This window comes from Silene latifolia, chromosome Y, assembly GCF_048544455.1.
Source record: "Silene latifolia isolate original U9 population chromosome Y, ASM4854445v1, whole genome shotgun sequence".
Lineage (NCBI taxonomy): Eukaryota > Viridiplantae > Streptophyta > Magnoliopsida > Caryophyllales > Caryophyllaceae > Silene > Silene latifolia.
The window spans coordinates 398,687,055-398,700,576 of record NC_133538.1 but is presented as its reverse complement, the minus strand read 5'-3'; the positions used below and the strand labels follow the sequence as shown (position 1 = coordinate 398,700,576).

General features: G+C 39.3%; 1 non-coding gene across 1 annotated transcript; it reads right to left on the bottom strand.

The window, feature by feature from the left end:
* Positions 1–353: 353 nt before the first annotated feature.
* LOC141635879 (small nucleolar RNA R71) lies at positions 354–460 on the bottom strand. The gene has a single exon (XR_012540534.1). It is a non-coding gene; the product is annotated as a small nucleolar RNA R71 (small nucleolar RNA).
* Between the last annotated feature and the right edge of the window lie 13,062 nt (positions 461–13,522).

Sequence of the window (13,522 nt, the reverse complement as noted above, 5' to 3'; positions counted from 1 at the left end):
ATTCCGTACCCACCGAGGAGAACCTACCCAATGGTACTCCCACACCACAACATTTGACCGGAAATTTTATTGCCAAATCCGCCTTTATCCAATTAGTCGAAAGGAGCCGATTTGGGGGGATGCCTAGTGAAGACCCTCATTCTCATATGGAAACCTTTTGTGACTATTGTGATGCGATTTCTCAAACCGGTGTAACTTAAGACCAAATTCGATGGGTCTTATTTTCTTTTTCTCTAATTGGCACCGCGAAACAATGGTTGAAAGTCCTTGATAAGGCCACTCTCGGAATTGATTCTTGGAAGAAGTTGGCTCTAGCTTTCTACAAAAAATTCTACCCACCGGAAAAGACTAACATGCTAAGAGCTCAAATTACGGGTTTTAAGCAAAGGGATGAAGAATCTTTGTATGAAGCTTGGGAGCGGTTCAAGGGAATTTGTCGCTCATGTCCTCATCATGGACTTAGCGAGTGGTTCTTGGTACAACAATTTTGGAACGGTCTATATGAAGATTCAAGGAACATACTCAACATGGGATCAAATGGAATGTTCACCGAAGTTGATGACAATCAAACATGGAACAAAATTGAGGAAATGGCGGTCCATAACTCACAATATAGTAGACCTCGCAAGGCTACTAGAGGAGGAAAGTATGAAGTGGACTCCGTTACTCAATTGGGTGCTCAACTTAGTGCTCACATTGATACAATCAATTTGAAGTTTGAAAAAGCTATGGCTAGACTTGAAGAAGCATCAAAATCATCAAAGCATCATGTTAATGCCATGACGGCATCTTCATCAATCCCAAGTGGGATATGTGAGAATTGTGGAACTTTGGGACATGACCAAAGTGAATGTAGGGGAACAAATGAACAAGTGAATGCATTCTAAGCATACAAGAGTGGTACCCCTTATTCCAACTATTACAATGAGAACACCAAATTCCATCCAAATCTCTCATACAAAAGCCAAAATGTTCAAAACCCTCAAACAACATACACCCACCTCCCATGAGAAACCAAAATCAAAGACCCTTTTAAAACCAAAACCAAGGTTACCAAAATCAAAATCCATACAATCACCAAAATGACCAAGGTTTTGATGTTCAAAAAGCGGTCCTCTAAATGCAAAAGAATCAACAAGAATTTTTCACTCAAATGCCAAAAGATAGTCAAGCAAAGGAAACCACCATCAACAACATCCTTGCTCACACCAAGATGTTGGAAACCCAATTGACTCAGCTAGCATCTTCAAGCTCACAAAGACAAAAGGGGAAATTACCACCTCAAAGTAATCCCCCAAGACATGAAACGGTTAGTGCCATTCACTTGAGAAGTGGTACAAGGTATGAAGCACCGAAGAAGCAAGTTGAAGATGAGGTTGTGGAAGCTAGAGATAAGGAAGAAATTGTGCAAAACTCCAAGGATGGAGAATAATCAAAAGAAGAAATTTCAAAGAAAAATGAAGACAAGGTCAAGGAGAAGGAGCCCATTGTGATTAGACTTCCTTTTCCAAGTCGTCAAGCCAAGCCCAAATTTGATGACCAACTTGGAAAGTTTATGGAAATTGTGAAGAATTTAGAAGTCTCAATTCCTTTCACAGAATTAATCAATCACGTGCCGGCCTATGCGAAATACATGAAAGACATCCTCACGAAGAAGAAGTCGATCCGGAAGCTTGAGACTATCGCCTTCACTAAGGTGAGTAGTGCAATACTTCAAGGGAGTTCACCTCCAAAACTCAAGGATCCGGGAAGCTTCTCAATACCGTGTACCATTAGCGACACCACGATCAACAAACCCTTATGTGATCTAGGGGCTAGTGTGAGTGTTATGCCGTACTCGGTAAGTAAAAGGTTGGGGATGGGAGAGCTTAAATGCACCAATATCACACTCCAAATGGCCGATAGATCGACGAAGACACCATTAGGGATATGGGAAGATGTTCCCGTACGAATTGGGAAGTTTTTCATCCCGGTGGACTTTGTCATTGTTGATATTGAAGAAGATTCCAACATTCCAATCATTCTAGGAAGACCTTTCTTACACACCGCGGGTGCGGTAATTGATGTAAAACATGGAGAACTCACTCTAGAAGTGGGAGATGAGAGTATAACTTTCAATCTTGACAAGACTATGAGAGCTCCCCGTTTACATGAACCATGTTTCATGATTGATCATTATAGCCGGAAGGATGATAGGAAGAAGTCGGAACTCCAATGGAAGAAGAAAATTGAAGATGCTCCATTCAAAGAGCAAGTGAATTGTGACAAAGAGAGCTTGCAAAGCTCACCAAAGTCAAGTAATAAAGAAGATGGCCTTATTGGCCAGGAAAAGAAAATGGGAGAGTTGTCCCCATCAACTCAAGAGATCTTTAGTGATCAAGTGGATGAAGTTTGTGGTCTTTGGGATGACGAAGTTGAAGGGATTTTAAATCCCTATATTGGTAATGTCATCGATCAAGACCGACAACAAGGGCCAAGGTCTATTGAAGAACTTTATCATGACAACGAACAAGCTTTTGATTACTTTTTCAAGGTGTTGAGCAACATCAACAACACCTTGGACATTCCCCCTTGACATCTCATCAAGAATGATAGTTTGGTGGAGTCCTCCCTAAACCACCATTTATAAATATTTCTAACTCCCTAACTCGCATTTCAATTCTTAATTTGCATTTTTGTCATCTTTGGATTTTTATACTTTGATCAAGATAATTATCATGTTGAGAGAAGTGAGGGAGGGACTAATAATTTCAATTGATCTGTAGTGCTTTAGCTTAGTGTGGGAATAGCAATTGCCTAGGCTAATCATGCCTTAGTAGTGCCCCCACAATGAAGAACACGAGACTTTGAAGAATGGAAAAATGACAAGGGATATGCAAGGTACACGGATGGAACTGAATTCGGGTAAAAGGGGTCGAACCCGAGCGGTTTCAGGAGAATGCGCCCGTCTTCAGGAATCCTGGCATATTGGGCAGAAGACGTCCGTCCTTCTAAGCTGAACTTTTGAAATTTTGTGACTGTTAGCAAATCCGGGCGTCCTGCAATAGAAACCGCCCGTCTTCAGAAAGACGCCCGTCCTAAAGGGAAAACGCCCGTCTTCTGGGCTGAGGAAAACAAGAAAAATCCCTGGAAAAGAATCCGTCCGTCCCATCTAAAAGACGCCCGTCCCGCATTTTCAAATCCGCCCGTCTTTGTTTAAATCCGCCCGTCTTTATACGAGAATTCTGAAACCCAGAACAGACAGAATCCGAGCGTCCCGAAGGAAAGCCGCCCGTCTTCCCCCTGCATTTCAAATTTTTCGGGTTTATTATAAACCCCCTCCCACACTCATTTCTTCATTTCTTCATTCAAAACACTACCCATAAACCCCATAACTCCAAAACCCTCATCCTCTCCATCACAAAAACAAGATTCCTCAAAAACATTCACCAAAATCAAATCAAAACATCCGTTTAACAACAAATCAATCACTCCTCTTTCAACAAAAATCAAAACCAAGCACAAAATCTTCAAACCTTTGAGTCGATTTTTGAATCCATAAAGGCAAAGCCTTTCATCTTTAAATCGATTTGGGTGCACTAGAAATTGAAGATTTTCACTCTTTTCTTGGTTTATTCATCAATGGCAAGAACAAAGGGAGCAACAAAAGCAACAAAGGCAAAGTCACCAAAGGCAAAGACACTCTCATCAAGACAAAAGAGTCTTCAAGCAAAGAAAGCATTGGCTATGGTGGTAGCTAGCCCAAACTTGGAAATGCAACAACAACAACCTCCCATGGAAGCAACAACATCTTCTACTCCGAAAATTGCTCAACTTTCGAATTATCCGGAGGTAATTTTCATTTCCAAATCCCATAGGGACACTTTTGCCAAGTTTACTAGTAAATCATTTCTATCCACCAAGTTTATTTGTGAAGATGCCTTAGATAAGTTAGGTGTCCTTGAGCAAACTAGAGCCTTCTTTAAAGCCATGGGGTTGGAGAAATTGTTTGAATCAAAAGAATTGACATACCCCTCCCTTACCTTAGAATTTTTGAGTTCTTTGAAAGTTAACAAGGTTGAGACTATGGAAAGCATCGAGTTTCGCCTAGCTAATGTTAGTAGGCGGATCCCCTTTGAGGAAATGGGCAAAGCTTTGGGTCTTAGCGATTCACCGAGTTATTTTAAGAATGTTGGCAAGTACGACCCCGACCCTCTTTGGGAGGCGATTTCCGGAAGGAAATTCGAGAGCTTTCATGCTAGTCGCGCTCTATTAGTCCACCATCCAGGCATTAGAGTGTGGCACAAGGTTATAGGAAACACCATCATTGCAAGAAAAGACACCAACCATTTCACCAAACTCGATTTTGTTCTTCTTGAGTCGGCCTTGAACATTGGAAGGGAATTCACCAAGCCTTTCAACTCTCTAAGGCTTTTGGTGGATAGATGGCTAAACATTGATTGTGGGAAGCAAGGCACTACCATTATTGTTAATGGAGGTCTAGTCACTATCTTAGCTAAATACTTTGATCCGAACTTCAACAAAGATAACAACTACGTGGCGAAGAAGGGTGGTCATCTCATTGATATTGATACCATGATGAACAAATACAAGTGGGTCTCTCAAAACCCTCTTGACACCAAGTATGGATGGCTCACTAGTGAGGCTAGATCTTTCACTTTGCCTTCGAAGATTTGTCGTTTAATTGTCCACCGGACCAACTATCTCCTTCTCCTTTCAAAATAGGCCGAATACATTATCCGACAACAAAAGGGTGAAATTGAAATGCCCTCCTCTTCCATTGTCACACCACCCTATCCTTTCGAGTACCAAGAGTTCAAGCCCAAAGGTGTTGAAGCAAGCAATGATTATATGACTCTTCTTATGCAAGAGATGCACAAGCAAGCCTTCAAGGATCGGAAAGATGCTTACTTAGCCCAATATCCACCCCTCCTTCACTTAGCTAGGCAAGGACTACTTGACCCTTCATATCCTTTGCCTAGTTGGGCGGATAGAGAAGTCTTCTTTCCGAGTGCATCTAGGGGTGAGTTTTCGGGTGACGATGAGGTTGTCGGTGATGCGGTTGATGATAACATTGATGAAGAAGCTAGTGAAGAAGGAGAAGAGGGTGATGAGCATGGTGAACAAGAAAGTGAAGAAGAAAGTGGTGATGAGTCCACTTCTAGTGAGGAAGATGATAATAGTGATGATATTATGGAAGATTAGCAAACTTTGGAGGCTCCTACCCTCTTGAGGTTTGTCTATTTCTCTCTTTGTTTTATTTATTTATCTTGATTATTGTTGGAGTAGTCCTAGCACCATATAGGACTAACACCTCGGCCCCATTTAGGTGTTCTCATTTTATTGTTCCCAACTTTTGAAAATCCAAAATGACAAAATTAGTTTCATGCATTGCATAGTGTGTGCATGAACTACACCCATCCTTGGACATTAGAAATAATGTCTAGTTCGGTTTGGGGAAGTTAATGCATACACAACGGGAGGTAATCTAAATTATCCTCTCTGTCACAAACAAAAACCATGCATCATGTAGTATAGATTAGTGTATCTTGCATTTAGTGTAGAAATGATGCATCATGTTTGCGTAATTTCCCATCATTTTGGCCATTGAGGACAATGCCCATATTAGTGTGGGGATCGGGAATTCTAACTTAACTTTTATTCAAAAATCCAAAAAAATTGAAAAATTTCGAAAAACCATAAAAATTTGAAAATTGAAAAAAAAAACAAGTTCATTTCCTTTATAATGTAGTCATGTATATATTATTGTATATATCGTGTTTGTTCTATCCTTGTTCACATTGATTGACTACGCCACATCCGAGACATGAGGATCATGAAGACCGCATGGTATGATCTTTCCAATCTCCTTTTTCCTCTTTATGTTAATGACTATGTGGCTTTATTTTGATTGATGTGGTATAACAATGTGAACTTAGGACTTGCATTTAGTTTATATGTCATATTAGTTGGTAGAATCACTTGCATTATGATGTATATAATAGTTGCATCATGGCATATAGTTGCATTTAGATAAAATATTTTGAAAAGTGCCTAATTGGGAACTTCGACAAGAGCAACTATGCCATTACAAATACTTTTTCAACTTAAGACTTCGCCTACTAGAATGGTTGTAAACCACCCTAGATTGTGTCATACTAGTGTCTTTCGACCCATGACCCAAAGCCTAGTCAAGGGTTTGCATGTGAGTCACCTATTCCAACCCCGTGATGCGATGTGGACTTGTTTAACTTGTCTAGGTGACCTTGATTGACCTTGTGGTATGGCAACCCAAAAATACTTTCTATCAATAAGTTTGAAGTGCTGATTTTAAAGATTTTGTATGTGGAAACTTTTTATTGCCAAGGACACCTCAAATGTTATGAAATGTTGAAATGTTGAGAATTTTAGTTGTTTTGATGGAGGCGTACCACTTCGATGTGCTTTGGAGAGGGATCCATTGAATTGGGCCCCCACACGGTTGTGAATTCGACCGCCCAGAGACAGAGTGACTACCACCCCAAAAAGCTATTGTCTAGAGGTTAACCGGTTGCCTAATAAGCGATTGGCGAAAGCAAAGGATATTAGCACGGAAGGGACAAACCCCATCTCTAATTTTTGAAATGTGAAAGTTAAATGAGGTCAAATTTTGAATACTAGTCATATCCACCCTTGTTTATAAAGATTTGAGCATTTCATTCCCAAAAAGCCTTTTTGTTAAGCCACTTTGTCGAGCTTGGGACGATCCATGACCTTTACTTTTATAGAGAACTCGAGACTTGTCATGTCATATGCTACTAGCATCATGGGGATCATCCTTCCACACCATCCGATCGCTCTTGACGAAAGCATTTGGAAATTGAGGACGAAAGTAGTCTAGTTTAACACCATTTGGAGGTGATTTAGTGCCATCCTCTTAGCCTTAGTAATTTGTTGAACTAGTATTTGTGGCAGATTATATGCTCTTAAATTTGTTCTCTTTTAGTTGCCTCCGCCACTTGATGAGGAAGTGGCTATTCCTTTTGTAGATGCATCCATTATTTGATTTTGTGTGCTTAATGTTTGGATGTGTCGCCATTTTGGCAAGACCCACCTTGCCTTGCAAGAAGGCATCCTACCTCATGGTTGTCTTGTTGTGAGTTGAAGGGGCGGAGTGAGACCCGCTAATTGTCTCATGTCGGCTATGTTATTAGGTTAGTTTAAATAATGGTCCTAGTCTTTGTCACCTATTTACTCGGGATGAGCAAAGGTTCGGTTTGGGGATATTTGATGTGACCATAATTAGCGCATATTTAGTCCCCGAATTAGCCTTGTTCCCATGCTTTTTAGTGCATATTTGGGTCATTTATTGTCTTTAGTTCTTTGTTTTGCATATTCTTTGAGGTTTTGTGTCCTTGATAGGAAAGGAGTGCAAACCTTGCATTTTCATGGCAAAATGAGACTAAATTGATTAAATTCAATGACCAAGCATCAAGGAGAGACAAGATTAGAAGGCCTTTGTACATACTATAGTAGATAGGCAATGGCGCGAAAGGATCCTTGCATCCCCGAGGAAATCCCCAAGGATTTTATGAAGGAAAGGAAGAAAAGAAGAAAGAAGTAAAGCTGTCCAGCAATCCGTGCGGATTGACTGGAAGACGCCCGTCCTCCACCTCCACAATCCGGCCGTCTTCTCCCAAAGACGCCCGGGCAGCAAGCCCAGAAGACGCCCGGATTCCCTTGAAGACGCCCGGGCAGACACTGCTGAATCCGGCCGTCCCGTACCTAAGACGCACGGATTCCAAGACAGCAAGATTTCGTTTCTTCAAGCTTCAATGAAAGACGCCCATCCTTCGAAAAATACCGGCGTTTCCCTGCTCAAATCTCAAAAGTGTAATTACTAGTTTAACCCTTAGTTAACCCTAATGCATCCACCTAATTTCCACTATAAATACCCCATTAGTCTAATTAGAAGAGGATGTTCTTCTTATCAATTCTTAGAGTAGTTAATATCAATCAAATCTCTCTTTAGTTTTATAATCAACAATTAATCAAGTTTTAATACAAGTTTTATTTCCTTAATCTCTCTTTTGTTCATCCTTTATTTTGGGTAATTGAAGATTATTTGGGTTATTATTAGGAGATTGACAACCTCTCAATCAAGCATCAAGTACTTCTTTTATTCTTTGCTTTGTTATTGGAATCATTAGTAGGTATAATTCTCTTAATCCCTTTTTAGTTATTGTTAAATACTTTCATTTATTCATCATGTTTTACTTTGTTGGTATGATTGACAACCTTACTAGTATGATCAACATGATAATGAGTGAGTAGTAACCTAGCTAGGGTTAATGGGTAATTAGGGGAAACCAACATGGGGAATGATTCATGCTTAAATTAATATGCTTTCATGGTTTATTTGCTTGCTTTTTTTGATCTCAACTCATGCACATATTATGTTTGATGAAATGCGAGCCTATGAATCCTTGCATTTTTTACCCATCACCTATCTTTTCAATGAGACTTGTAAGACATAAACCAACTCGAATCTCATTAGACCATGCATGTTGTTGAGTAGGGAAGACTAAGTCGACTTGTAGGTGTTGTACAATCTAATCGATTCGGCTCCGGGACCCAAACTCTCCTAGGATTGTAAGATATAACCCAACTCAATCCATCACAATAATAATTGCTTGCTTATAATTTGAGAACATGTTTGTATGATCAATTCCCATGATTCCCGTATGACCCCATGATACCCTAGTGATTTTTATCAATTGTTTACAACCCTTTTAGTTCATCTTGCTTGTTTATTTTCATTGCTATTTAGTTTAATGACCTTCTACATCAATCCAAATTGTGACACCCCTAAGACACCACTAGTTTCAATAGAAATCTCATCTCAATTCCCGTCCCTTGGGATCCGACCTTTACTTGCCTCTTTACTAATTGTAGAGTTGTTTGTGAAGTTATAAATTGTGTTTTGGTCTAGGTGCTCCTAACGACAAGTTGCCGAAAAATGTAGTCCGACCAATCATAGACCGAACCATATCTAATAAAGTTTGGTTTCTCCTTTCGGCCACGCCATTTAATTGTAATGTGCCAGGAGGAGTCCATTGTGATCCAATGCCGCAATCTTTTAGGTGAGAATCAAATTCTTTGTTTAAGTATTCACCGCCACAATTGGATCGTAGGGTTTTAATCTTCTTATCCAATTGGTTCTCTACTTCATACACTTTGAACTTCTCAAACGCTTCACTTTTCTGCTTCATTAAGTAGACATAGCCATATCTACTTAAAAAATCAGTAAAAGTGATGAAGTAGTGATAACCTCCTCTAGCGGTGATGGTTAATGGACCACACACATCGGTATGTATGAGGCCCAACTAGCTCGTTTCCCTTTTCCCGTAATAGGAGCACGAGTCATCTTGCCTAAGAGGCAAGACTCGCATACACCATAAGATTCGTAGTCAAATTGTTTGAGAACTTTGGAAGAAATAAGACTCTTAATGCGTCTTTTGTTTATATGACCTAAACGACAATGCCAAAGGTAGGATTCATTAGGATCACCCGTTTTGAGCTTCTTTCTCTCTACATGATAAACATTTTTAACATCATTAAGAACATAAATACCTCCAATATAAATGGCCTTGCCATAAACCAAATCGTTCAATGAAAAAGTACAACTATTGTTCTTGATCACAAAATAAAAATCTTCCGCATCTAATACAGAGATGGAGATAATGTTCTTGGTTAAAGTCGGTACAAAATAACAATTATTCAAAAAACAACTCTAAACCACTAGCTAAGGTGAGTACATAAGTCCCCACGGAAATGGCCGCTACTCTAGCTCCATTCCCCATGCAAAGATCTACACCAGCCTTAGTTAGTGCTCGCACATTTCTTAAGCCCTGCAAATGATTACAAAGATGAGAACCACATCCGGTATCTAATACCCAAGTGGAAGTGCAAGCATAATTAACGTCTATCATATAGAGAGAGGAGGAGATTATACCTATTGGCGTCATACGCCCTTCCTTGATATCCTCCAAGTACTTGGGGCAATTTCTCCTCCAATGCCCTTTACCATTACAATGAAAGCATTCAGCAATGGATGGGGTGCCAAATTTTGACTTGGGCTTCCCATTCACAAAAGCTTTGCCCTTTGCCTTGCTTAGTTTCTTGCCTTGTTTCTTGTATTGGGATTTTTCCTTCCCTTTCCCCTTCTTAGCTCCAAGAGACATGTTCTTTAATCTCATTGAAAGAACATCCTTTTGGTCACTCCCACTAGCTTCCATATCCCTCTCCGCTTGGGTGAGGAGTACATGAAGTTCATGGTTACTCTTATCCATGTTATTCATGTTGTAGTTCACCCTAAAGTGGGCGAACTTGTTGGAAAGCGAGTAGAGAATGCGATCCATCGCAGGAGTTTTTGGAATGTTACACCCTAGACGCTCTAGGGTGTCGATATGTTCGACCATCTTAATGACATGAGGACCCATCTTTTGGCCCTTCTCAAGCTTATCTTCGAAAAAGCGTACCGCCGCTTCGTATTGGCGGATTTCAGGTGTTTGTGAAAACATTGTAGTCATGCGTGTGAATATCTCGTATGCATTTAGAGAAATGCATTGAAGCTTGAGTTTTGTGGACATCAACCATATCAAAACATTCTTAACATCGTTGGACACTCTCACATAGTCATCATAGGTGGTCTGTACCGCCGTAGTAGCCCTTGGTCCGGGCTCGGTGGGAGGGAGATCGGTCAAGTAAACGATCACGTTATCGGATAACGCGACACCCTTAATAGTGGATTACCATTCAACAAAAGTGCTTCCGTCATCTTTTAAGGTACATTTGTCCATTACGGACCTTAGCCAAGAATCTTTTCCTAGTGGAGTAGTGGAATAAAATGCCATTGCGAATTATGAAGCTACAACAAAATAAGGAAATATTTAAACATTCATTGTTATAATTATATACTTGTAAAACAATTTTTATCAAGTTTTAGCATCTATATAATGATCCCTCACGAAATTATATAAACAATTCCGAGACCCGCTTATTAGATAAAAATGAACATGTTATGCCACCATTTATGTAAAATAACGGTAAGTCAACGTTTGACTAATTCTACCTTTAGAACTCTCGGTTGACGAATTTCAACTAAATCCATCCTCTAACCCCGGAACAACTCTTATCCTATTTAGTCCAACCCAATTTTCGCATGTGATCTCATCACTCTACTTACCCGAGGTAAAAAGAGTCCACGTTGTGGTTGCCTTAATGAACACGGGATTCATAGCACTACTACAAATCCAGGCAACCACGACGGCCCTTTAACAACGCTTATTCACGAAAATCACCAAAAGACGTTGTAGAATGGATAATTATCTTTGCGCGAAATTTTACTAAACTTAATTACAACGGTTATGTGTTGTTAACCGTTTTATTGGTTTTAAAAACGGGTCAAACTTGCAAAACCGTTGTTAATATAAAAGCTAATAACAACAGTTTACTCTGTAATACATTATAACCATTGTTAATAATTTGGCACAAAATTAGTGAAAAGTAATTACAACGGTTATATTAGTAGCCGTTGTTATTATGTTTTAACAACGGATGTAGATGCAATAACCGTTGTTATTGAAGTTAGTTCTAAAGAACAACAGATCGCTTTATTCTGCTATACGCTACAAAACATTAACACAAGCTAATTAATACTGCTACACAAATATCATCCTCCATTCCTCCCTGATCGTCTCTCTATGTCTTCATCTCCGTCACTACTGTCACCGTCTTCTCTCCCTCATCGTGTTTATCAATCAGATATATATGTTTCTTAGCTTATTAACTATTTCTTATTAAGATTTTTAAGCTATATATAGATATAGGATTGTTCAATTTCCCGGCCTATGAATGTCGATTATTTTTGAATTTGTGAATTTGTTGGGTTATTATCTAATTTGTTGATAATTTAGCTAAATTGATTTTCTGAATTTCGTTTATTTGTTTGCCTATTATTGGATTTTATGAATTAGTTGCCTATATATTACGAATGTAGAAAAATGACTCGAACTTGGATGATTGCTGCAAATATGAGTGACCCCAACTATAAGGATGGTTTAGCTGAATTTTTGCGAACAATTTGAAAGGTTCTTCTAGTATTCCATGTCCTTGTGAAAGATGTGGTAATATTAGGTATATGGCTTTTTCGGACGTTAAAATACACCTAGAAAAGTGGAGATTTAGTCGATCCTATACACGTTGGATTTTTCATGGGGAACCATTAGAGGACGAGAATAGCGTTGAAGAAGATGATGTTGAGGTATACGAAAGGCTAACTGATGATCCTGAGTTTGTCGAGTTTTTTGAGTTGGAAGAGTTGGAAGCAGACCAGTTGAATGTTGGGTCTATAGATAATGAAGAGAATGATGATGAGTCGAATGCTTTTAAAGATGTAGGTGATGACACTATTAATTGGGATGACCTTAACAACATATATGAGAAGTTGTGTGAATCTGAAGCACCTCTGTATCCTGGTTGTAAGTTCACAAAAATGTTGGTTATGGTGAAGTTGTATAATATCAAGGGGGCAAATGGGGTGAGTGACACATGTTTCACTAGTTTTTTAGCCTTGATAAAGGAGTTGCTTCCAGATGGTAATGTTCTACCTGTTAAGACATATGAGGCTAAAAATAAAAAAACTAATAAACGTAGTGGGTATGAAATATGAGAAAATACATGCATGTCCAAATGATTGCATATTGTATCGGAAATTATATCAAAACTTAACCAATTGCCCTAAATGTTTGGAGTGACGTTATAAGGATAAGGAAGGGATCCCGGCTAAGGTGTTGTGGTATTTTCCAGTGATACCAAGATTCATAAGGATTTATGCGAATCTCGATGATTCAAAAATGTTAACTTAGCATGAAACTGGAAGAATAAATGATGGAAAGCTAAGACACCCGGCAGATGGTATGTAATGGAAATCGTTCGACGCTAAGTATCCCGAGTTCGGCAATGAACCTAGAAACTTAAGTCTAGCGTTGTCCACTGATGGAATGAACCCACGCGGAAACATGAGTAGCCAACATAGTACTTGGCCAGTAGTGTTGGCTATTTATAACTTACCTCCATATGTGTGCATGAAAAGAAAGTATTTGATGTTGTCGTTGTTAATTTTCGGCCCTAAACAACCTGGAAATGATATAGATGTCTATTTGGAACCTCTTCTAGATGATTTGCGAATGTTGTGGGATAGTGGGATAGAAGTATTTGATGCATATAAGAACGAAACTTACAATTTGAGAGCGATGTTATTGTGTACAATATCTGACTATCCGGCTTATGGCGACCTTTCTGGGCACACAGTTCAAAGGAAAGAGGCTTGTCCATTGTGTGGGGAGGATATCGAGTCTGAATAATTGAAGTCTTCTCGTATGTATGTGTATATGGGAAATAGGATGTTTTTGTATCATGACCATTGTTATCGCAAGATGCAGAAAGCATTCAATAGAAGACAAGAACTTCGTCAACCTCC